The sequence below is a fragment of the Bidens hawaiensis genome, unplaced genomic scaffold (assembly GCF_021521415.1).
Source record: "Bidens hawaiensis isolate Kalapana, Puna unplaced genomic scaffold, B.hawaiensis_p1.1 tig00003822_1, whole genome shotgun sequence".
Classification (NCBI taxonomy): Eukaryota; Viridiplantae; Streptophyta; class Magnoliopsida; order Asterales; family Asteraceae; genus Bidens; species Bidens hawaiensis.
In genome coordinates this window covers 1,408,839-1,434,640 of record NW_027491219.1, presented here as the reverse complement: position 1 = coordinate 1,434,640, position 25,802 = coordinate 1,408,839, and the positions used below count along the sequence as shown (strand labels likewise).

The window sequence follows — 25,802 nt, the reverse complement described above, 5'->3', positions numbered from 1 at the left end:
GGAGACGTGTTTCCACCACCGCCACCACCGATGCCATGAAGCGACTATAGACTAGTATTAGCGGGTAGTAATCATATGTATGGGAAGTAATATATTACGGACTACGACCCGATCTTTTGGCAAAACGCTTGTATGTTGTAGGAGTTTGTAGTAGACTTAAACATAAACTTATGTAATCAAATCTTTTGATGTAATGAAGTTATGTTTATGATATATGAGTATGAGTATACGATGTGGTATAATGAGATGTAATAATAAAATCTATGTATGCGAGTATATGATTAATAAGTATGACTATAAGCAAATATATGGGTGTGAATGTAATAAGTATCGAACCCTACAACTACTTACATACAAGCGTGATGCCAATACTAACCGATCCTTCTTATTCTCAACTTGAAGGAAAATGCCAAGGAGAAGGAACGACAGTTTACCTAATACACCTGCACAATTACAAGAAGTCATAGCGCAAGCGATAGCCGCCTACGAAGCCAGTAGGGGCGACTCAAGTCAAGAACGAAGGAATTCCGCAAACACTGAAAATGTAGCTCCAGAGACTGGCGGTGAGGAACGAGGATGTTCCTACAAAACTTTCATGACATGCAAACCGTGGTCCTTTAAGGGAACGGAAGGAGCCATAGGAGTTATCCGTTGGATCGAGAAGACAGAATCTGTGATAGCAATCAGTGGATGCACAGAAAAACAGAAAGTGTTGTACGTGACATGTATGTTTCAAGATGAAGCCCTATCGTGGTGGAATTTACAAGTACAAACCCTAGGCCGAGATGTGGCCTATGGTAAGACCTGGAAAGAGTTAAAGGAGATGATGGAAAATAAATATTGCCCAAGGACTGAGATGCAGAAGTTGGAAAATGAGTTCTGGACGCTCACCATGAAGGGAGCCGACATCACAGCATATAACACGCGATTTCACGAGCTATGCCGAATAGTTCCTCATATGGCCACCACTGAAGAAAAGAGAGTTGAAAGGTACATCTAGGGATTAGCAACAGTTATCAGGGGACCAATCACGGCCACTAGGCCTGCGACCATGGCCGAGGCTGTTGAACTAGGTCTGAGTCTGACAGAAGATGCAGTACGAGCTGGCACCCTAGGAAAGCCAACTCAGAAGGAAGCAAGCCAACCATTCTCCCAACGCGGAAACAGCCGCCATAACAATCACAAGAGGAGCTGGACCTCTCGTAATCAAGGGTCAAGTTCCAAAGAACCCCCTGTCAAGAAACAAGAAACTGTGAAAGTGTATGCCGCCCAGACCACGGATCAACCACGGAAGACTTATAGCGGGTCAAACCCGTGGTGTGACAAATGCAAGTATTATCATGTTGGTGACTGCTCAAGTATTGTGTGTAAGCATTGTCACAAGAGAGGGCATGTGGAAGCTAAGTGTAGAATTAAGAATGGTGCAGTAGTTGTGAAGCAAGAACCGGGGAAAACGACACCACGAGCTTGATATGGGTGCGGAAATACGGGTCATTTTATCAAGAACTGTCCGCAGATGAAGAATACAGCTCAAGCTAGGGCTTTTGTTATCGGGGCGGGTGAAGCTAAGGAAGACCCAAATGTCGTCACTGGTACGTTCCTACTTAACAACCACTATGCGTCTGTGTTATTTGATACTGGTGCGTATTTAAGTTTTATATCCACTGAATTTAAAGACCTACTTGGTTTAGCACCTAGTAAATTAGCAACGCCCTATACTATAGAATTAGCTAATGGCAAACAGTTACGATCAGACGATATAGTGGAAAGTTGCGTACTAGTGACGGGAGAACATGAATTTAACGTAGATCTGTTGCCGATAGATTTAGGAAGTTTTGATGTCGTTTTAGGCATGGATTGGTTAGCAAAGAACCATGCTGAAGTTAATTGTTATGACAAGCAAATCCGCATACCCTTGGCAAGTGGTGAAACGCTGACTATTCAAGGAGAAAGACGTGGCACTGTGATGAAGTTAATTTCGTGTATGAAAGCACGAAAGTGCTTGCGAAAGAAGTGTCAAGCTTTCTTAGCCCACGTGGTGGAGAAGAAGGATGAAGAAAGGAAGATAGAAAGTATACCTATAGTAAGAGATTTCCCCGATGTCTTTCCAGAAGATCTACCAGGGTTACCACCTCAAAGACAAGTGGAGTTTCGAATCGATCTAGTACCAGGAGCTGCACCAGTAGCGCGAGCACCTTATCGATTAGCTCCCTCGGAAATGCGAGAACTATCGAATCAATTACAGGAGCTACTAGACAAAGGTTTCATACGCCCGAGCTACTCACCTTGGGGAGCCCCGGTACTATTTGTCAAGAAGAAAGACGGTTCGTTCCGTATGTGTATTGATTACAGGGAACTTAACAAACTGACCATCAAAAATCGGTACCCTTTACCGAGGATTGATGATTTGTTTGACCAATTACAGGGATCTAGTTTCTATTCCAAGATAGATCTACGATCCGGGTGCCATCAGCTGAAGATACACGAGGACGATGTACCAAAGACTGCGTTCCGAACGAGGTATGGTCATTATGAATTTCTAGTCATGCCTTTTGGGCTAACGAACGCACCTGCCGTGTTCATGGACTTAATGAATCGAGTGTGCAAACCTTACATTGACAAGTTCGTGATAGTGTTTATAGATGACATATTAATTTATTCCCGAACCGAAGAAGAGCACGAGCAACACCTTCGATTGATTTTAGAATTGTTGAGAAAGGAGAAGTTGTATGCAAAGTTTTCAAAGTGTGATTTTTGGCTAAGAGAAGTACACTTTTTAGGCCATGTCATCAACGAGAAGGGAATTCATGTTGACCCTTCAAAAGTAGAGGCCATTAAAAACTGGGAAGTGCCGAAGACGCCGACGGAAATACGACAATTTTTAGGTCTGGCAGGCTACTATCGACGGATTATTGAAAATTTCTCGAAGATAGCACAACCCCTTACTGCGCTCACACAGAAAGATAAGTCGTTTAATTGGGGAGATAAACAAGAAAAGGCGTTCCAGTTGCTAAAGCAGAAACTTTGCAGTGCACCTATTCTAGCCTTACCAGAAGGGATGGATGACTTCGTAGTTTATTGCGATGCTTCACATCAAGGACTTGGTTGTGTCCTTATGCAAAGAAATCAAGTCATCGCGTATGCGTCACGACAACTCAAAGTGCACGAGAAAAATTACACCACTCACGATTTGGAATTGGGCGCAGTGGTATTTGCACTTAAGATATGGCGTCATTACTTATACGGCACCCATTGCACAATCTACACCGATCATAAAAGCCTACAACATATATTTGATCAAAAAGAATTAAACATGAGGCAACGACGGTGGATTGAATTATTGAATGATTATGATTGTGTAATCAAGTACCACCCTGGAAAGGCGAACGTTGTAGCAGACGCTTTAAGCAGGAAAGAAAGGGTGAAGACATCACGTGTTAAAGTCTTAGGGCTAACTATAAGTACGAACCTCACCACCCTTATCCATGAAGCCCAACGAGAAGCTTTGAAACCTGATAATATCAAAGACGAGGGTCTCCGTGGTATGGTTGACAACTTAGAATCCAAAGAAGACGGTACCCTGTACTTTGTCAACCGAATATGGGTTCCTCTCAAGGGAGAATTACGTGAAAGAATACTTGATGAAGCCCACAAGACGAAGTATTCCGAGCACCCCGGTGCAGATAAAATGTATAAAGATGTAAAGGGATACTATTGGTGGCCTAATCTTAAGGGTGATATAGCAAATTATGTGGGAAAATGTTTAACTTGCGCAAAAGTCAATGCGGAATATCAGAAACCATCCGGATTATTACAACAGCCCGAGATTCCCATGTGGAAATGGGAACAAATCTCGATGGATTTCATTACGAAGTTACCTAGGACTCCAGGTGGTTATGACACCATATGGGTGATAGTCGACCGGCTAACCAAATCCGCGCATTTCTTAGGTATCAAAGAAACGGATAAGATGGAGCGGTTAGCTAGACTATATATAAAAGAGATCGTGTCAAGACATGGAGTCCCAGTCTCGATTATTTCCGACCGCGACAGTCGATTTACGTCTCATTTTTGGAAGTCGTTACAAAAAGCTTTGGGCACGCGATTAGATATGAGTACCGCCTACCATCCCCAGACTGACGGCCAAAGCGAGCGAACTATACAAACATTGGAAGATATGCTAAGAGCATGTGCAATTGATTTTGGTGGTAGCTGGGATGTTCACCTTCCTTTGGTGGAATTTTCATATAATAATAGCTACCACACGAGCATAAAGGCTGCACCGTTCGAAGCTTTGTATGGTCGTAAGTGTAGGTCGCCCTTGTGCTGGGCGGAAATGGGCGATAGACAAATGACGGGTCCCGAACTAATTCAAGAAACTACTGACAAGATATTTCAAATAAAAGAACGACTGAAAACAGCCCGCGATCGACAGAAAAGTTATGCGGATGTGAGACGCAAGCCTTTGGAATTCCAAGTGGGAGATAAAGTTCTTTTAAAGGTCTCGCCATGGAAAGGAGTTCCGAGGTTTGGAAAACGGGGCAAGCTCAGCCCAAGATATACCGGACCATTTGAGATCCTGGAAAGGATAGGTCCCGTGGCCTATAAGTTGAAGCTACCTGAAGAACTTAACGGGGTACATGACACATTCCATGTGTCGAACCTTAAAAAGTGTCTATCCGATGAATCTTTAATCGTACCCCTAGACGAAGTACATATTGACGAACAATTACATTTTGTTGAAGAACCGATAGCCGTTACCGACTGGAAAGAACAAAAACTACGAAGAAGTCGGATTAAGTTAGTGAAGGTACAGTGGAAATCTAAAAGAGGACCCGAGTTTACCTGGGAAAGAGAAGATCAAATTCGAAAGAAGTACCCACACCTTTTCCCGGACCCAACTATAACGGATAACTAACAACAAATTTCGGGAGGAAATTCTTCCAACAGGGGGAGAATGTGACACCCGGTAATTTTTCACACTCTAATGTATATATTTGATTTAAATTACGTATTATTTATATAATTTATATGAGGTATAAACCATAGTATACTTGAAATGTGAACGAGAACAGTCGTTATGCCTATAGGATCGTATAAAGAGCCGATGAGAACGGCTATATGATAAAGACAGCCCAGTAATAGTCAGAGGTGACAAACATATCAAGCTAAATATATACCTATGATCCAATATAATGAGTAATGGTAAGACTTTGCCCAATAATGTCCTAATTCCCTAATTAGGACCGAAACGTCAAAAACATTTAAATAATGGAATATAGTCGCCGAACCGGCCAAATTAATGACACATTATACAGTGAGACGATCAAGATATGAAACTATGAAGTGTTTAAAGGTATACTATTCGGAATAATATGAAGATAATAATTTAAACAATCCATGAAAGATTACAATATGGAGCACTATTTAACCGAATATAACTCCGGGCTAAATTTAAATATACATCATACCGGGAACCGAAATAAATACCGGGTTCCATACCATCTATAATACTTTATAGGTGACCAAATAAATTAAGAGAAGCTCATAATACCCAAGTCCAATATAATTCCCATAACTCGTTCATTCGATAAACTACTCGTCCTAACGACTATCCATTTAAGACCCGAACCAAGATTGAACTTAGCACTACATTTGGACAACCAATATATTTATTAAATGACCATAATACCCTCCCTTTGCAGCCCAAAGCCGAACCCCAACTTTTCCCATTCGGTTATAACACAAGACAAAACACCATTACATACATCCATGTATTAACATATTCATCATCATCCATAGCATCATCCATCTAACTATCATCATCACCAACATTATCATGACCTTGGAAATTTGCAAGCCACCAAAAAGTCTCCAAAAAGCCTTCCAAGAGCCGGCCTCCCATTCCCCTCCCAAATAAACAACAATTTACACCATGCCTTGACTACTATTGCACTTGAATGAGTGATTTGCCACCCTTAATTCATGGGATTGTGATTCCCCAATTTAAGGGATTATGTTTCCATCCTCCACTCTATATATACTCTAGATTTCTTGATCAAAAATCACCACCCAAACTCAAGAAACTTAACTCCAAAAACAACCCCTTCCTCTCTCGGCCGAAGGCAGCAGCAGTGCACCACCACAGCCGCCTCTTTGCAACCTGTTTTCTCTATAATTCTACTATTAACATCTTGAACCCTATATATCGTTGGAAAGCTAGAAGAAATCCTTAAACCGTGGTAGAAAGCCTTGAACGGATCTCTGCCCGGAAAACTCGGTAAGAAGCTTTGAACCTTCGAAGGTCACTACTGGAAACTGCATTTTCCAGCAGTACCCCCCTCGCTTCTTTTGTTCATATCTCACAAACCACTTGGTATTTTTGGGTGATTCTTGTTTAGGAATCCAAGGAAACTCGCAAGGATCACGAGCCACCTTTTGAACATCCAATTCCGGCTTCATTTCAGCAATAGGTAAGGCGAAAACTCGAGTTGTAACAGTTTATGGTGGCTGGAAAAACACAGATTCTGTCCAGCCACGGTTTCATCATTTTACTTGACCCTAGTTCACCTATTTCATGTTATTTAAACATAATGTAGACCCTCAACATCGTGATTAACGTCAAGGAACTTGGATCTCGCCTTAAACCCGCTCAAGAACGCCTCAAAAACCGACATTCCCAAGGTACTAATGCCATGTAATGTTTAGTAGAAAAACATGGACTAAGCCTAAGATACATATACATAATGAGGTGATGAATCATGAACATAAACTTGAAGTGTGTTAAAATGACATATAATGAGGAGTAAATCATGTTGGGTAAAAATTACAAGTGTTAAAAGGATGTTTAAGGAAGGTTAAGGTTAATAGAACACTTAGTTAAGATCTTGAGTAATAAAACCCACTTATAAATAAACAAGATAATATAAATGTAAAGACGGAATCTTGGTTATGTTAAACTTTAAAAAGGGTATATAACTAACGTATTAAAAACCGTATCGGGTGTAGTATGAGAATAAATATTTTTACTATCATAAAAGTAAAAATAATAATAGTCATAATAATAGTAATAATAATAATAATAAAAGTAACAAAAATAATAAGAGAAACGACTACGGGAAATCGGATACTAAAATATATATAAAAGTGCAATCCTTTGCACGGAGGATACATGGATATAATGGCTTTAAAACAAAGCGATATATATATAAATACACTCGTATAATCCTATGAATACATGGGGAATACGTGTAAGATATATATAAGTAAATGTAAATATACAATATTGTATGGGTCAATGATAATGGTAAAAGCATGTAATATAATTATAAGATTTAAAAAGAATATTAATAATACTTATAATATATACATAACAAAATAAGTATACAAGTCATACACATATATTCCTATATATGTGCAACAAATATAAAATACTGGTTTTTGTGATGGACATTGCGAGTAACTGGAAGGGTGGAGGTGCCGGTAGTCGGGACGTCCTGTCTAGGCTGGTAAACGAATATATCATAGATGGGCCCGTTACCTACCTGGGGACTAACGATGAGAGCACCAAAACCTATTAGGCTAAAGCATGTCACGAACGTCATGATTACCGACGAATAATTTGTATCGAGCATTCCCTAATGCTCGGAGGATATATATATAAAGAGGATATAACGGATATACATAACAAGTATAAGACGTTGTCTAACGTCCGTATCGCTAATGTATAAAAAGTATACATATATACCGTCATCTCATAAGTATGTATCGGGCTAAGTATTAATAGTTATATATTATGTACTGAAGTGCATACGTATACAATATAATACAGGAAACTCGCCAAGTATAACGGAACATTATTCCTCATTTAAGGTGAGTCTCACAGCCCCTATTTTCACTATTTTCACTATGTTTTAAACTGTTTTCGGGCGAGGGACACGTGTTTAAATATGTTTTATCATGGTGTATATCTTGATTTACAATGTGCGTGTACATGAGATATTTGGCGCGCTCATGGTACATAAAGTCCCCGGTATATATTGTAACCATAAACTATAGGCAACTATAGCCGAGGAACTCTACGGGTAGTACTACTGGTCTGACCAACCCACTCGTAAGTGGTCGCGCCACTTTATAAGACGGGTGCTTAGTTTTCCGATTTATTTATTCCCTCGTGGACTCGTGGGATGTTATGTGGGGCTTTATGGTGTATATATATAGTCAAGGAATGGTTACGAACTCATGTATTCACGTTACACTGCAAGTCATGGATACTGCATTCATGACGTTATGAGAATTATATTATAAAGCATTTTATCGAGTCACAAAACTTGTGAACTCACTCAGTTTATACTGATTAAATTATTTTACGTGTCTTTCAGGTATTTAGCTACGTGGAGAGGTCACGGTGTCTCACTACGGTTTTATGTTTAACTATGGAAATTTCATGTATGAGGATTTTATATTTTGGAGTTTTCACGGTTATATCTCCCTTCGGCAGGACATAACTGTGAAATCTCAATATGTTATATGTAAACTTTTTTTTTTTTATGGATATTTTTGTAAAACTTATATTATGAATGAAATCCTCATGTATTTTATCATATAGTTGTTGCTTAACCGCGCTCTCGAAAAACCTTTCATGAGTCGCACACCGGTTGTTTCCGCCTATGGACCGGGTGTGACACATGGCATCATCCATCAATCCTCTCCACACTTTGATCAAAAACCGAGACTTGTATCAAGAAAACCGAGGTAAAAAGTCGAGTTATTTACGTTTCCACCTTTGTTTCTTGAGTTTGTTTGCAAGAAAATGAGGTTTCTAAGATGAAAACCGATTCTTGCGTGATCAAGTGATGTATACGGGTTATACAAGGGATCTTGGTCCAAGAAAGGAGTTAAACGAATCAAAAACGAATTGTTTCGGGTTAAATCTTTGTTTTCGTATCATAACCGTAACCATGAGAGAAATGGCTTGATCGTGAGTGTAACTTGCTTGGTATTGTGGTATGTTGTTTGTAGGCTCTGTATTTAGTGGTAGATAAGGCGGAAAGACGAGTTTGTAGCTTGTAGTGGCGGAAAACGAAAGGTATATTCGGTTATGTTCGGTTTTGGGAAATTTGGACAGATTGTTGATGCTTTAGAGTTAGGTCATGAAATTTTACAGAGGTGTTAAACGCATGAAAATATGAGTTCTGTGAATTTTTGGATAAAAGGTTGAATATTTGGTGAATTTAATGCTCGGTTTTGGCCAAAAATGGTGAAAAATAGTTAAATATCATGAAAAATTCTGGAAAATTGCAGATAAGCTTTTTATATCATGTATAAGTCACACACAAAATTTGAGTTCAGTTGGAGAAGTCTAAGTAGGCTTTTCGGTTAAACGAGTTCTAGGGTGTTCTAGCTCGGTTTTAGTAAAAATGGCATGTAAAAGAAGATTTTGTTTCTGGAAAAATTACAGGGGACTATGTGGATGGCAAGGGACATCCAGGAAAAATTTGGGATTTTTCTAAGATCGTTTGGTATTTACGACATATTTAGTGTTTAAATGGTGTTTAAAAATAGATAAATAAATTTTAAATATAAGAATTAATTCTGGAAATATTTTTATAAAATTCCCCACTGTTAAAAAGTGATTTGTGCAAAATTTCAAGATCCGAGAGTAAACGGATAATTATTTGTGCTAATTATCAAACTTTTAAAGTTAAAACGCGTAAACCGGTGAAGTTCGCTTAAGCGAGCTGACTGGTGTATAAAAACCCTAAAAATGAACTATTTTCATATAAATGAGTTAGACAAGTAAAAATAAATCATCCGAAAATAATTCGGATGATTTGAGTAATTTTAACCTATTTTAACAGTTTCCGGTACGCCAAAGACGGAAACGGGTCCCGCGGCCAATCGGGACGTCTAAACCGAGCTATAATTTCACATCTTTAATTAAATTATCAGTCAACCACTATTTTCGGGTCGTGTGTGTAACACCCCGTAACCGCAGCGGAAACGTAAACGGGATACAACAGACGCATCTGATATCAACAGCATTGCTTATAAAGAAAACACCACTACATTAATTTATATCGCAATACATTGTTCCGAGTTTCGTTATCATCTAGGCGTCAACACATAAGTTTTACCGATAGTACGTTAACATATTCAACACAAAATAAAGATCACTAAGCTTCCACAAAATAGCACACATCATCAAGCACGTATCACTCATTCCAATTTAGGTGTACCTAGAAAGAATGTAAAGAAAACGGGTTAACTACGAATAGTTGGTGAGTTTCACTAATTTAAATAAACCATGACAAATCATTATAGTAATCATATATTAGCGATGAAATTATGCTGAGCCCACAAGTGAAACCTCTGTTAACCCAGAGACACATCTAATAACCTCTGGGGACACTGTTAACCCAGAAACAAATTTAAAACCCTCTGGGGACACTGTTAACCCAGAAACCCATTTAATAACCTCTGGGGACACTGTTAACACAGAAAACTGTTTCGGGCCTTACAATGTTAGCAACTCAGACAATTACCATCTTAATACATTACCGTACGATTCCCGTACAATAAACATTATATAAATACATTCATTTCCATGCGATCAGCATGTACTTAAACATTTTGATAGAAACATGCTTTCCGCCCCGGGAAAATATTTAAAATAGTTCAGTAAAAAGGGCTCATGAAACTCACCTTTTCGTGAGCAAATAGGTAACACTGTGCACGGCTACCGGTCAGGATCTGTAATACGATCACTAAGTCGTTACTATACAATTTCTATAGATATAACTTAAATTCCTGTTAACCGGTACGTCTGGGGACACTGTTAACCCAGTACCGTACACGATCCGGGGACAATGTTAACCCCGAAACACTTCTCAGGACTTAGATTGTGATATCACTTAGAGTTCTTTAGTCAAAACTACCTTTAGTTTGTTTTCCCGTTTTGCGTGCCTAGCACGGTTATCCGTTTTTTTTTATGTTTTCAAAAAAATGAGTTTGGTCACACACGACCCGAAATTAGTTGTTACTGATATTTTAATTAAAGTGGTGAAATTAGAGCTCGGTTTAGACACCACGTTTGGCCGCGGGGCCCGTTTCCGTCTTTAGGGTGCCGGAAACTGTTATTTCGGATAAAAATACCCAAATCATCCGAATTATTTTCGGATGATTTATTTTTACTTGATTAACTTAGTTTCATGAAAATAGTTCATTTTTAAGGTTTTTATACACCAGTCAGCTCGCTTAGGCGAACTTTGCCGGTTTACGCGTTTTAAGCTTTAAAAGTTTGTTTTTATTTTCTTTTTAGCACAAATAATTATCCGTTTAGTCTCGGGTCTCGAAATTTTGCACAAAACACTTTTTGACAGTAAGGAATTTTATAAAAATATTTCCAGAATTAATTTTTATATTTAACATTTATTTATCTATTTTTAAACGTCATTTAAACACCAAATATGTCGAAAATACCAAACGACCTTCGAAAAATCCCAAATTTTTCTGGGATGACCCCTGACATCCACATAGTTCCCTGTAATTTTTCCAGAACCAAAATCTCATTTTTCATGCCATTTTCACCAAAACCGAGATAGAAAACCCTAGAACTCGTTTTACCGAAAAGCCTACTTAGACTTCTCCAACGGATCTGAAATTTTGTGTGTCACTTTTACATGTTATGAAAAGCTTATCTGGAATTTTCCAGAATTTTTCATGATGTTTAGCTATTTTTCACCATTTTTAGCCAAAACCGAGCATTAAATTCACCAAATATTCATCCTTTATCCAAAAATTACCAAATTTTCACAGATTTCATATTTTCATGTGTAGATCATCTCTGTGAAGTTTCATGATCCAACTCTAAGTCTATCACAATCTGTCCAAATCATATAAATCATACGAAAAACCGAACTACCTTGTGTTTCTAGCTTTAGATCGCAAAGATCTTGCTTTCTAGCCTTTGCTAGCAACTAGATATAACACCTACAAGCACAATAACACCACACCAAGCAAGTTACACCCACAATCAAGCCATTTCTTTCATGGATTCGGTTAAGACATCAAAACAAAGATTTTAACCGTAAAAATTCGTTTTTGACTCTTTTAACTCCTTTCTTGGACCAAGATCCCTTGTACAACTTGTATACATCACTTGATCATGCAAGAATCGGTTTCATCTCGGGTTCTCACGCATTTTTCATTTGAAACCTCATTTTCTTGTAAATGACTCGAGAAAAGAAGATGAACACGACTATAATACGATCTTTACCTCGGTTTCTTGGTATAAATCAAAGGGAAGTTGGATGAATGTTTGAAGGGTTGAGAGAATTGTGGAGTTGGGATGATAGAAAAAAGAAAATGGAAGCCAAGGGGGAAACCCCTTGGTCCGATCGGTGTGATAAGGAGGGTGGGGTGGGGCCCACACCTCCAATCTTGGCCACAAGTTCAGATTCTCGAAATCTGGATAATGTTTTGGATAATCTGGTTCAGTTCGTTTTTCGGTTAATCGTTTAATACGGCTTAAAACGAGGCTAAAACGGTCGTTTTTCGGCTTAAAAATGAAATTTATATAAAACCGATTTAAAACTTAAACCATGACATTTATTGACTTAAAACATCATAGTATTAATAATTGTGCATCTTTTTCGGCTTGATCGATCGTCTCTTGCTCGGTTTGGTATTAAAGGTTTCGTTTAACGTACCGACGTATCATTAAATCGAAATCCTTTTTCTGTGCTTTAATTCACTTATCCCGAAGCTTTAATACTTCGTAAACCTCACTAATATTATATATTTCGTCTACAATGCAATCCCCGATCGTTCGGGGTTCAATAACCGTTAATCGGTTAATCGTATTTCCAATACGATTTACTATATAATCGAGTATAATTCGTACCGTGAATCATACATACTCTTATATACACATTATAATTCATATATTCAGTATTAAATAACACGTAAATAGTATATACCGGCTAGGGTATACCTGAATTTGCCGGAATCGTTACAGTGTGTGACCAAACTCATTTTTGAAACATAAAAACGGATAACCGTGCTAGGCACGCAAAACGAGAAAAACGACTAATAGTAGTTGTGACCATGGAACTCTAAACGACATCACAATCTGAGTCCGGAGAAGTGTTTCTGGGTTAACCTTGCCCCCAGAACGGGTACAGTGCTGGGTTAACAGTGTCCCCAGATGTACCAGTTGATACGGTTAAAAGATTATATAAACAATAAGTGTATAATAACGATCTTAGGGATCATATTACAGATTGGACGCGTTAATTGATAATGATTGTTGTTACCTGCTTGCATGTGCTAAGGTGAGTTTCACGAGCCCCTTTTTCTGAATTGTTTTTAAATATTTTCCCAGGGCGGAAAGCATGTTATTATTTAAATGTTTAAGTACATACTGAACGCATGGATTTGCGTGTATTTATAAATATTTGATTGTACGGGAATCGTACGGAATGGGTACAGGACTGGGTTAACAGTGTCCCCAGATGTCTTTGGAAGTGTTCCCGGGTTAACATTGCCCCCGGAGTGAGTACAGTACTGGGTTAACAGTGTCCCAGGGGTCCCTAGAAGTGTTTCCGGGTTAACATTGTCCCCGGAGTGAGTACAGTACTGGGTTAACAGTGTCCCCAGATAATATTATATTATGATATGGATTTAACATGGTTTACTAAAATTGTGAAACTCACCAACTATTCGTAGTTGACCCGTTTTCTCACATGCTTTTCAGGTACAACTAAGATGAAGTGATTGCTTACGTGCTAAGTGCTTGATGTGTGTAAGATTTGCGTGCAGGATATTAGGATACATTATACAAATAGAATTGTGTATCGTATTGTATGATGTGTGTATCACCTAGACGGTAATGAAATACAAGATAATGTAATTTGAAGCATATTAATGTATTCAGTTTTCTTTATAAACAATGTGGTTGATATCAGAGGTGTCTGTTGCATCCCGTTTACGTTTCCGCTGCGGTTACGGGGTGTTACAGAACTTGGTATCAGAGTCATTGGTTATAAAGAATTAAGATGTCTTTAAAAGATACCTAAAATATAACAAGTAGCTCAAGTATTATAGGATCTGAATATCAACTAATAATAGATAGTGACGAGTATCGGGATGAACTCGGTCGAACAAGTGAGTTATTATGGTCCGGAACATAATAACAGACTTGTCTGCACGAGGGAATTCAGGGGAAGTCACTGGGTACATTAATAGGTAAAAATGGCAACATATGTGTAAAGTATATAATATTATTTATACGTGCTAAGGTGTATATATATATGTGCGTATCTTGTGGGTACAAGTATTGAGAGATAGGACCCGGATAAGGAACCGGGGGATGAAATAATAAAAGTACCGAGGATGCTGAAATTTCTAGAGCATCGGTTGATGATAAGTCCGACTTATCGGGCCATAGTTATGATAGTACCAAGTTAAATCTCCCGTTGGACATTAATCAGAAATATTGAGTAACCGTCACTCCCAACCAAAAATTAGTAGATCCCTTACCCTACCAACACCGGTACCGTATATCCTAACAACCCCCTGTGTTCACCCGCACCGCCGACCCTCACGTACGGATGGACCTGTACCTGAACCCATTCTTATTCCATTAAGGTAAAGGAGTAAATAAATAAAATAAAATAAAATAATATATTGAAATATATATATATATATGTATTGCTCACTCACAAACATATGAGACAGACCAACTTCAGATCGAGAATTACCGATTTTAGCAAACCTAGAACGCCTGAGGACATTGACTGAGCAAGTGTAGAGTTTCCCATAATAGTAATTAATAATATTTGAAGGCAACCCATGTTGCGCAATTACCTTGAACCTTGCAACTCCCTATGTTATCCTTACATCCGTTAGATGTTTACACCCATGTATGCTCGAAAAGAATGATTACCTATACACAAAGAAGTGTTGGAATCATTATAGCATAGTTGGTTGTTCGTTCGTAGGAGGTATACTGTGTATGCCGGATATACGAATAAACACGGATATTATAACTCCGTGGTATGTAATCGTTTTGTGCTCACGGTGAGCATGTATCGGTTATGCTGACATGCAGACGGATATTGAAATCAAGCATATTAAACATTGATCTTTGTTGAGAAGATCTCTATGTCAGTTGGTGACAAGGGTTATGAAGCTTATTTAAAAGTTAACCGACGTCAGGTTAAGTCCATATGTTATTATACTTGTGGGACATATATACTAGATACTTGTATGTGTAATATGTATGATAATATTTGGTGTGTATGTGTACCTGCTGTTATGATTGAACTGGTAACGAGTTATACGGTTAGATTAGTATTGATTACTGCGTACGGGATGAGTACGGCAGAATAACATAAAAAGAGTAACTCCAATGATGGAGATTGATATGATTCAGTTGATTGCTCAAAGATAGCAGATGATGATACCGAATGTAGTATCACAGATCACTGCTAGTGTTGATGCAAATGTGATCGCAGAATTATAGAGCGAGCAATCACATGATTATGAATATTTCAATTCTTAGTGGTATTACTAAGAGTGATAATGTCCCACCGAATGCTATTATGACTACAAGTATTAGTTATATACTAAACATGAATAGTAGTCGTAATGAATTAGATCCGGTATGAAGGATATGTTTATCGGTTGTGTTAAGGGGATTATTAATAGTTTGCTGATGGTAAGGGGAGGAATAGATTAGCGAGTGGATAGAAAAGATCGAAATGGTTAAGGATATTGGTAAGAGTCTAGAACATTGTGTAGTGAAGTATGCTACAGATATGTTGGTAGATTATGTTGTATCGTGATGGAACACGATGGTAAAAAATAATAGATAGAAAATTTTTGCTCAGATGATATGGTCGGAATTTAAAATTCTTGTGCTAGAGCACTTTTATTCGAGTAATTAAGTTCAGAGATTGGAAACTGAACTATGGAAGATAGAAATGTTGTATGCAGATCACTTAGAAAACGCTAATCGTTTGAAGGAATTGTCATGTTTGGTAACATGGCTAATTACTCCTGAAACTAAGCGAAGTGAGCGCAATATTGGGGACTAACTCCATCGATAAAGAGTATAGTCAATCCTGTAAAATATACAACCTTTGAAAGGGTTGTGTCGCAAGCCAGCATTGATATATTTTACTCTATGGGAAGTGGACTGGAAGGACGTTGGGTGAGACGTCGAGTGTTAAAGAAGAGAAGTGATAAAGGCATGGTGCAAGATAGACTTTGAATAAGTAGGAAGAAGAATGTCGAGTAATAGTAGACCACAGGTGTGGTAAAGATGGACGTAATGCCCCAATTGTAGAACCAATTGAAGCCGTGTGAACCGGCAACCCCAACCCATTCGTGTACAACCACTCCGAAACCAACAACTTCAATAACAATCCATTCAAAGAGACTAAATTATGCCAAACAGTTGTACTTGCTATGAATGTGGCAGTACAGAACGTTTCAAGAGAAATTGCCCAAAGTTGAACCAAGGTGTCATTGGAAGACGAACCTCAGGACAAGCATCAACCTTTGATCAAGCAAGGAGCCGAGAATTCGAATAAAGTATGTCATGATTCAAAGGTGGTATTAAGTATGTTGTAGTTTTAAATCAATAGGCTTCAGTGATATTTTTGCGGTTGCCGATAGAAGCTAGTTCCTGTTAACCTCCTATCATTTGGAAAGATACCGATTAGTGAAACTATAGACCCCGATACTGTAGAGTCGCTAAGGGTAAATCCCTAATGGTTAGCTAAACGGTTCAGAATTGTCCTATTATTCTGAACGATTAACCTTTCCTTATTGACCTACGACCAGTAAAGTTAAGGAGTTTTAACGTAATAGTTAACATGGAATGGCTAACTCAACATGAAGCTGAAATCAAATATGAGAAGAAGATGATTGGAAGCTCTCTTTCGGACGATGAAGCGATTAGATACAGAGAAAAATGTACGATTTAAAAGAAAACATATAGAAGATACCCCGGTGGTACGCGAATTTCCACAAGTTTTCCCATAAGAACTTCCTGGATTACCGCCAAACCGACAGGTCGAATGCAGAATCGATTTAATGTCTCAAGCTGGCCCTGTTGCTAAAGCACCCTACCGACTTGCACCGTCCGAGATGCAAGAATTATCCAATCAGTTACAAGAATTGTTGGATAAGATTTTATACGACCTAGTTAGTCACCATGGGATGCACCAGTTTTAATTGGGAAATGAAGGACTGAAGTGTTAGGATATGTGTTGATTAGGGAGAATTGAATAAAGTGACGATCAAGAATAGGTATTCAGTTATTCGAAGTAAATGATTTGTTTAACCAACTGCAAAGGGCGATTTATCTTTAGAAAATTGATCTTATATATAGTTATCACCAAATGAAAAATCCAAGAGGAGGACGTTGCAGCAACAGCGTTGCGGACTCGCTACGGCCATTATGAATTCTTATTCATGCCGTTCGGGTTAACAAATGCGCAGGCAGTATTCATAGAACTCATGAATCGAGTCTGTAAACCTTACTTTGACAAATTTGTCATAGCATTCATTGATGATATTTTGATATATTCGCAACGTAAAGAAGAGCACGAACGACGATTAAGGAAAATTGTGGAAGTGTTAAAACAAGAAGAGCTATACGCGAAGTTTTCAAAATGTGATTTTGAATAAAGAAGGCATAATCCCTTGGTCATGTTGTAAAGCAACAAAGATTTCACAATGATCCAAATAAGATAGAAACCATTAAAATTGTGCCAAGCGCCGATTTTAAGTCTCCCCGATGGAGACGATGGTTTTGTCGCGTACTATGACGCATCGCGTAAAGGGTTAGGATGCGTGTTGACGCAGTATATTAAGGTTATAGCCTATGTTTCCCGACAGTTAAAAGTACACGAGTAAAATTACACTACTCACGATTTAGAATTGGGAGCGGTTATCTACGCACTTAAAATGTGGAGACATTGTCTCTACGATACGAAGTGCACCATCTTCACCGATCATAAAAGTTTGCAACACATATTCGATCAGAAAGAACTGAATATGAGGCAACGAAGATGGGTCGAGTTGTTAAGCGACTATGACTGTGACATCCGTTATCACCCCGGCAAGGCTAACGTCGTAGCCGATGCCTTGAGTAGGAAAGATTGAGTTAAACCATAGCGTGTGCGAGCGCTGGGGATGATAGTCCAGTCGAACCTTTCGGATTTGATTCGAGTCGCTCAACGTGAGGCGTTGAAAGAGGAACAAATGGAAAACGAGGGACTTTACGCAATAAGAAGAATTTCGAACAGCGCGAGTACGAAATTCTCTATTTCAAAAATCGGGTTTGGATCCCGACCCTCCATGACCTTCGGGAATTAATCATGGACGAAGCGCATAGATCGAAATATTCCATACATCCGGGATCGGATTAGACTATTGATGATATGAATATCTGAAAGGATTTTATCAATAACCGAGTGTGGAGAAAGATATGGCTACGTATGTTGGTGAAAATTTAAGTTATGCAAGAGATAAGGCTGCATACCGAAAACCCTAGGGAATGCCACAACGACAGAACATTCGCCAATGATAGTGGGAATAAATTACAATGGATTTCGGGACGCAAATTCCAAGATATATCAAAGGCATGAGGTAAATTGGGTAATCGCGGATCGATTAACCAATCCTCGCATTTCATTCCAATCTATGACGATTACCACAATGAATTCTCGCCCAAATTCCTGATGATGAAATGGTAACTCGTCGTGGAGTACCATTTTCAATGATCTCAGATCGAAATAGTCATCCTACTTCCATTATTGGAAGGAGGGGAAGGAAGCATCGAGAGCTTGAAGCTTTCTATGGGTGAAGTAGTTATCACCAATTTGTTAAATTGAAAATGGGCGTCGATCAAGCCATAAGATTTGAATTGATTCGAGAAACAACCAATCGGATTTATAATGTTTAATAGAATTTGAAAGTAGCGCGAGGTTGGCAAAGGATTTATGCCAACGTTCAAAGGAAACCATTGTCACTGAATAGAGGTGACAAGGCATTTTAAGGCATCACCTTAGAGAGAGGTGATATGAGGTTTGGCAAAACCGAAAATAGCTTCTTAATATATTGGACCCCATGAGAACTATCTCCATGGTTGGTCATTTAGTTTATCGATTAAAGTACTTCAGGGGCTAAGTACTATACATGATATTTTGCCATGTATACGGATTGAAAAGTGCCTAAGCGATGAGGCAACGAAAGTACTAGTAATAGAGGTACTCATAGAAGACATGCTTGATATCATAACTAATTCCGTAGAGATAGTAGACGGGAAAACTAAACAGTTTGGACATACGAAGCTTTATTAATTAAGATTAAGTGGAATTCACAGCGAGGACCAGATTATACTTGGTAACGCGAGGGTGAATTCTGAAGGAAAAACCCCCCACCTTTCTCTCGAAAGGAGATAGTGGGCGTGTAAAATTTCGAGGACGAAATTTCTTAACGGGGGGAGAATGTAACGATTCCGACGAAACCAGGTATACCCTAACCGGTAGACGTTAGTTACGTCATATGTAATGTCGGGTACATGAGTTACCATGGTAATTATACGAGAATACATGGTTCATGTATTGATTGTACGTGAATATATAATTCACCGTATTGAATATGCGATCAAACGATCGATAGTTATTGAAACCCGAATGAATCGAGGGTTCAATTATAGACGAGATATATGATATTTAGTGATGTTACGAAGTATTAAAGCTTCGGGATAAGTGGATTAAAGCACAGAAAAAGGATTTCGATTTAATAGTACGTCGGTACGTTAAACGAAACCTTTAATACCAAACCGAGCAAGAGACGATCGATCAAGCCGAAAAAGATGCGTAATAACTAATAATATGACGTTTTAAGTTAATGAAAGTCATGGTTTAAGTTTTTGAAGTTTTTAAATCGGTTTTATATAAATTTCATTTTTAAGCCCAAAAACGACCGTTTTAGCCTCGTTTTAAGCCGAGTTAAACATTTAACCGAAAAACGAACTGAATCATATTATCCAAAACATTATCCGGATTCCCGAAATCCAAACATGTGGCTAAGATTGGAGAAGTGGGTCCCACCCCACCCCTCCTAAATCCCGATCGGAATAAGTGAGGGTATAACCCCCTCATTTCTTTTTTTACAACAAGCCATGGCATCATCCATCAATCCTCTCCACACTTTGATCAAAAACCGAGACTTGTATCAAGAAAACCGAGGTAAAAAGTCGAGTTATTTACGTTTCCACCTTTGTTTTTTGAGTTTGTTTGCAAGAAAATGAGGTTTCTAAGTTGAAAACCGATTCTTGCGTGATCAAGTGATGTATACGGGTTATACAAGGGATCTTGGTCCAAGAAAGGAGTTAAACGAATCAAAAACGAATTGTTACGGGTTAAATCTTTGTTTTCGTATCATAACCGTAACCATGAGAGAAATGGCTTGATCGTGTGTGTAACTTGCTTGGTATTGTGGTACGTTGTTTGTAGGCTATGTATTTAGTGGTAGATAAGGCGGAAAGACGAGTTTGTAGCTTGTAGTGGCGGAAAACGAAAGGTATATTCGGTTATGTTCGGTTTTGGGAAATTTGGACAGATTGTTGATGCTTTAGAGTTAGGTCATGAAATTTTACAGAGATGTTAAACACATGAAAATATGAGTTCTGTGAAATTTTGGTAATTTTTGGATAAAGGATGAATATTTGGTGAATTTAATGCTCGGTTTTTCAAAAATGGTGAAAAATAGTTAAATATCATGAAAAATTATGAAAAATTTCAGATAAGCTTTTTATATCATGTATAAGTCACACACAAAATTTGAGTTCAGTTGGAGAAGTCTAAGTAGGCTTTTCGGTTAAACGAGTTCTAGGGTGTTCTAGCTCGGTTTTAGTAAAAATGGCATGTAAAAGAAGATTTTGGTTCTGGAAAAATTGCAGGGGATTATGTGGATGGCAGGGGACATCCAGCAAAAATTTGGGATTTTTCTAAGATCGTTTGGTATTTACGACATATTTAGTGTTTAAATGGTGTTTAAAAATAGACAAATAAATTTTAAATATAAGAATTAATTCTGGAAATATTTTTATAAAATTCCCCACTGTTAAAAAGTGATTTGTGCAAAATTTCAAGATCCGAGAGTAAACGGATAATTATTTGTGCTAATTATCAAACTTTTAAAGTTAAAACGCGTAAACCGGTGAAGTTCGCTTAAGCGAGCTGACTGGTGTATAAAAACCCTAAAAATGAACTATTTTCATATAAATGAGTTAGACAAGTAAAAATAAATCATCCGAAAATAATTCGGATGATTTGAGTAATTTTAACCTATTTTAACAGTTTCCGGTACGCCAAAGACGGAAACGGGTCCCGCGGCCAATCGGGACGTCTAAACCGAGCTATAATTTCACATCTTTAATTAAATTATCAGTCAACCACTATTTTCGGGTCGTGTGTGACCAAACTAATTTTTGAAACATAAAAACGGATAACCGTGCTAGGCACGCAAAACGAGAAAAACGACTAATAGTAGTTGTGACCATGGAACTCTAAACGACATCACAATCTGAGTCTGGAGAAGTGTTTCTGGGTTAACCTTGCCCCCAGAACGGGTAAAGTGCTGGGTTAAAAGTGTCCCAGATGTACCAGTTGATACGGTTAAAAGATTATATAAACAATAAGTGTATAATAACGATCTTAGGGATCATATTACAGATTAGACGCGTTAATTGATAATGATTGTTGTTACCTGCTTGCATGTGCTAAGGTGAGTTTCACGAGCCCCTTTTTCTGAATTGTTTTTAAATATTTTCCCGGTGCGGAAAGCATGTTATTATTTAAATGTTTAAGTACATACTGAACGCATGGATTTGAGTGTATTTATAAATATTTGATTGTACGGGAATCGTACGGAATGGGTACAGGACTGGGTTAACAGTGTCCCCAGATGTCTTTGGAAGTGTTCCCGGGTTAACATTGCCCCCGGAGTGAGTACAGTACTGGGTTAACAGTGTCCCAGGGGTCCCTAGAAGTGTTTCCGGGTTAACATTGTCCCCGGAGTGAGTACAGTACTGGGTTAACAGTGTCCCCAGATAATATTATATTATGATATCGATTTATCATGGTTTACTAAAATTGTGAAACTCACCAACTATTCGTAGTTGACCCGTTTTCTCACATGCTTTTCAGGTACAACTAAGATGAAGTGATTGCTTACGTGCTAAGTGCTTGATGTGTGTAAGATTTGCGTGCAGGATATTAGGATACATTATAACAAATAGAATTGTGTATCATATTGTATGATGTGTGTATCACCTAGACGGTAATGAAATACAAGATAATGTAATTTGAAGCATATTAATGTATTCAGTTTTCTTTATAAACAATGTGGTTGATATCAGAGGTGTCTGTTGCATCCCGTTTACGTTTCCGCTGCGGTTACGGGGTGTTACATATGTTAAGCACAACACCCATTACAAACTTGAGAGCCGATCCACTAAGTTTATAATTGTAGGATATCCCAAAGACTCTATGAGATATTATTTCTACAACCCAACCAAGCAAAAGGTGTTTATTACTCGAAAGGCCGAGTTCTTGGAAACTAAGTTTCTTAAGGAAGGAACTAGTAGAACGGTGGAACTCGAGGAGGATCGAGAACCACAAGCCGATACACGTTTGGTTGATACTATCAATCAACAAGAGGTTGTTGAGAATGATCAAATGGTTGATCAAAACACACAAAATGTTCGCAAATCTGGTAGAATTAGTAATCCACTCGAAAGATATGGATTTTTCATGGATGAATGCTATGTGGTAGATTCGGATGAACCCACCACATACTATGATACAATGTCACATTCCGATTGTGACAAATTGCTTGAAGCCATAAATGTGGAGATGCAATCCATGCATGAAAACCAAGTATGGAAATTGGTTGTATCACATCTTAACTCCAAGCCGGTTAGAAGTAAGTGGGTTTTCAAGAAGAAAACTGATATGCATGGAAACTTGGATATTTATAAAGCAAGACTTGAAGCAAAAGGTTTTACTCAAACTCAAGGGGTTGATTATGATGAGACCTTTTCGCCGGTGGCAATGCTAAAGTCTATTAGGATATTATTTGTCATAGCCGCATATTATGACTATGAGATTTGGCAAATGGATGTCAAAACCCCTTTTCTAAATGAACATCTTGAGGAATATGGTTCAGCCCGAAGGTTTTTTTGATCCACAATATCCTAATAAAGTATGCAAGTTAAGAAATCAATCTATAGATTGAAACCAACATCTAGAAGTTGAAATCACCATTTTGATGAAGAGGTTAAGAAATTTGGATTCATCAAGAACGCTGATGAGGCTTGTGTGTATAAGAAAGGTAGTGGGAGCATCATTACTTTCTTAGTATTTTATGCTGATCACATACTACTATTTGGAAATGACATTCCAACCATGGAAGGTGTAAAAGCCTGGCTTGGGAGTTGTTTTTCCATCAAGGATGTTGGCGGAGCCACCTATATTTTTGGAATAAAGATCTATAGGGATAGATCAAGGCAATTGATAGGTTTAAACCAAAGTGGATACATCGATAAAATCTTGAAAAGGTTCAAGATGGAAAACTCTAAGAAAGGTTTGGAACCTATTCAAAGACAAACGGTATTGAGTGCGTCTCAATGCCCAAGCTCAAAGGATGATCAATAGAAAATGAAAGGAATCCCATACGCTTCGGCTATAGGATCCATCATGTATGCAATGATATGCACTAGACTGGATGTGTCATGCGCTTTAAGCATGACAAGTAGATTCCAACAATATCCGGGAAGTAGTTTATTGGATGGCGGTTAAGAGTATATTGAAATACCTAAGAAGGACTAAGGATATGTTTCAAATATATGGCTCAGGTGAGGAGGAAATCGTTGTAAAGGGTTACACGGATGTGAGTTTCCAAACTGATAGAGATGACTCTCGATCACAATCGGGATATGTTTTCGTTATGAATGGTGGGGCAGTCTCTTGGAAGAGCGCAAAACACGATGTGGTAGCATTGTCAACCACTGAATCGGAATTCATCGCCGCCTCATTCGCAGTTCAAGAAGCTGTATGGATAAAGAAGTTCATTGCCGACCTATGGATAGTCTGTACCATTCAAGATCCTCTAGAGATATTTTGTGACAACAAGGGTGCGATTGCTCAAATCAAGGAACCCCGTGCACATCAAAAGACAAGGCACATTGAGCGGAGATTCAACTACATAAGGGATGGAATTGAAAAAGGAAATATATGTATTCGCAAAGTTCACACCGATCAAAACATTGCAGATCCACTCACGAAGCTCCTTGAAAGGCCGAAGCATGAGGGTCATACTTGCGCCTTAGGGCTTCGATAATCTAGTGATTGGATTTGATCTATTTTGTATTTGGATATCGGAACAATTGTTATTTTGACTCATTCATATGATTATGGTTTATGATTTTGACATTTTGAGTTATGTTCCATTTTAGCATGGTTAAATCCTTGAATAAGTTCTAAATGTTCGTAGTCATTCATATTTGTGGGAACAAATATGAAGGTAAGACTATTATGAACTTGGATTGGTGGATATTCACAAGGTATGAATATAGAGCAAGGGTTTGCTGTCAAGACTCATAGATATTTATGGGATATAAATATTGGACTGACCTGCCCTCAAATGTTACTACATGGAATCCTTGTGATTGATCATAAGTAAATTTTAGTAAAGGCGAATATCATAGTATCCTCCGACCTGAGATACATATTGGGTCTTGATATTCACCAAATATTATGTTTTGACTTAGTTCTTCGTTTCTCTGAAACATGACGGTACATAAGGCTAATGTAACGATTCCGGCAAATCCAGGTATACCCTAGCCGGTATATACTATTTACGTGCTATTTAATATTGATTATATAAGTTATAGCACATTGATACGACTATATATGGTTCACAGTGTGAATCATACTCAATTATATAGTGAATCGTATTGGAATTACAATTAATCAATGATCGGTTATTGAAACCCGAACGAATCGGGAATTACATTATAGACGAAGTATATAATGTTTAGTGATATTTACGAGGTATTAATGCTTCGGGATAAGTAAATTATAGCACAGAAAAAGGATTTCGATTTATTAGTACGTCGGTACGATAAACGAAACCTTTAACACCAAACCAAGCATGAGACGATCAATCAAGCCGAAAAAGATGCTTAATTATTAATAATATGATGTTTTAATGTCATGGGTTAAGTTTTTAAAGTTTTTAAATCAGTTTTAGGTAAATTTTATTTTTAACCCGAAAAACAACCATTTTAGGCTTGTTTTAAGCCGAATTACGAGTTTTAACGAGAAACGAACTGAACCAGATTATCCACAACATTATCCGGATTGCGTAATCCGAATATGTGGCTTAGAATGGATTTGTGGGACCCACCCCCCACCCATATGGTGGACCGATCGGTCCCTTTACATCCATAATCAATTCATTTTTCTTTTTTCTACACATCAAAACTCTCTCAACTCTCTAAACCCTTCAAAGTTCATCCAAAAACCCAAGTTCTAACCAAGATTTGAAGGTATAACATATGTTTTTAAGCTTGAATTTTGTTTTCTAACTTCATGATCTTGAGAAAAGGAGGTTTCAAATGTAAAAATGGGTGAAAACCCGAGTTGAAACCGATTCTCGCATGATCAAGTGATGTATATAAGTTATACAAAGGATCTTGATCCAAGTGATGAGTT

The 25,802-nt window shown here is 38.0% G+C and overlaps 1 protein-coding gene across 1 annotated transcript in view; it reads right to left on the bottom strand.

The window, feature by feature from the left end:
• LOC143624496 (uncharacterized) overlaps positions 1-25,802 on the bottom strand; it is a 78,443-nt gene that overhangs the window by 24,774 nt on the left and 27,867 nt on the right. The window lies entirely within an intron of this gene.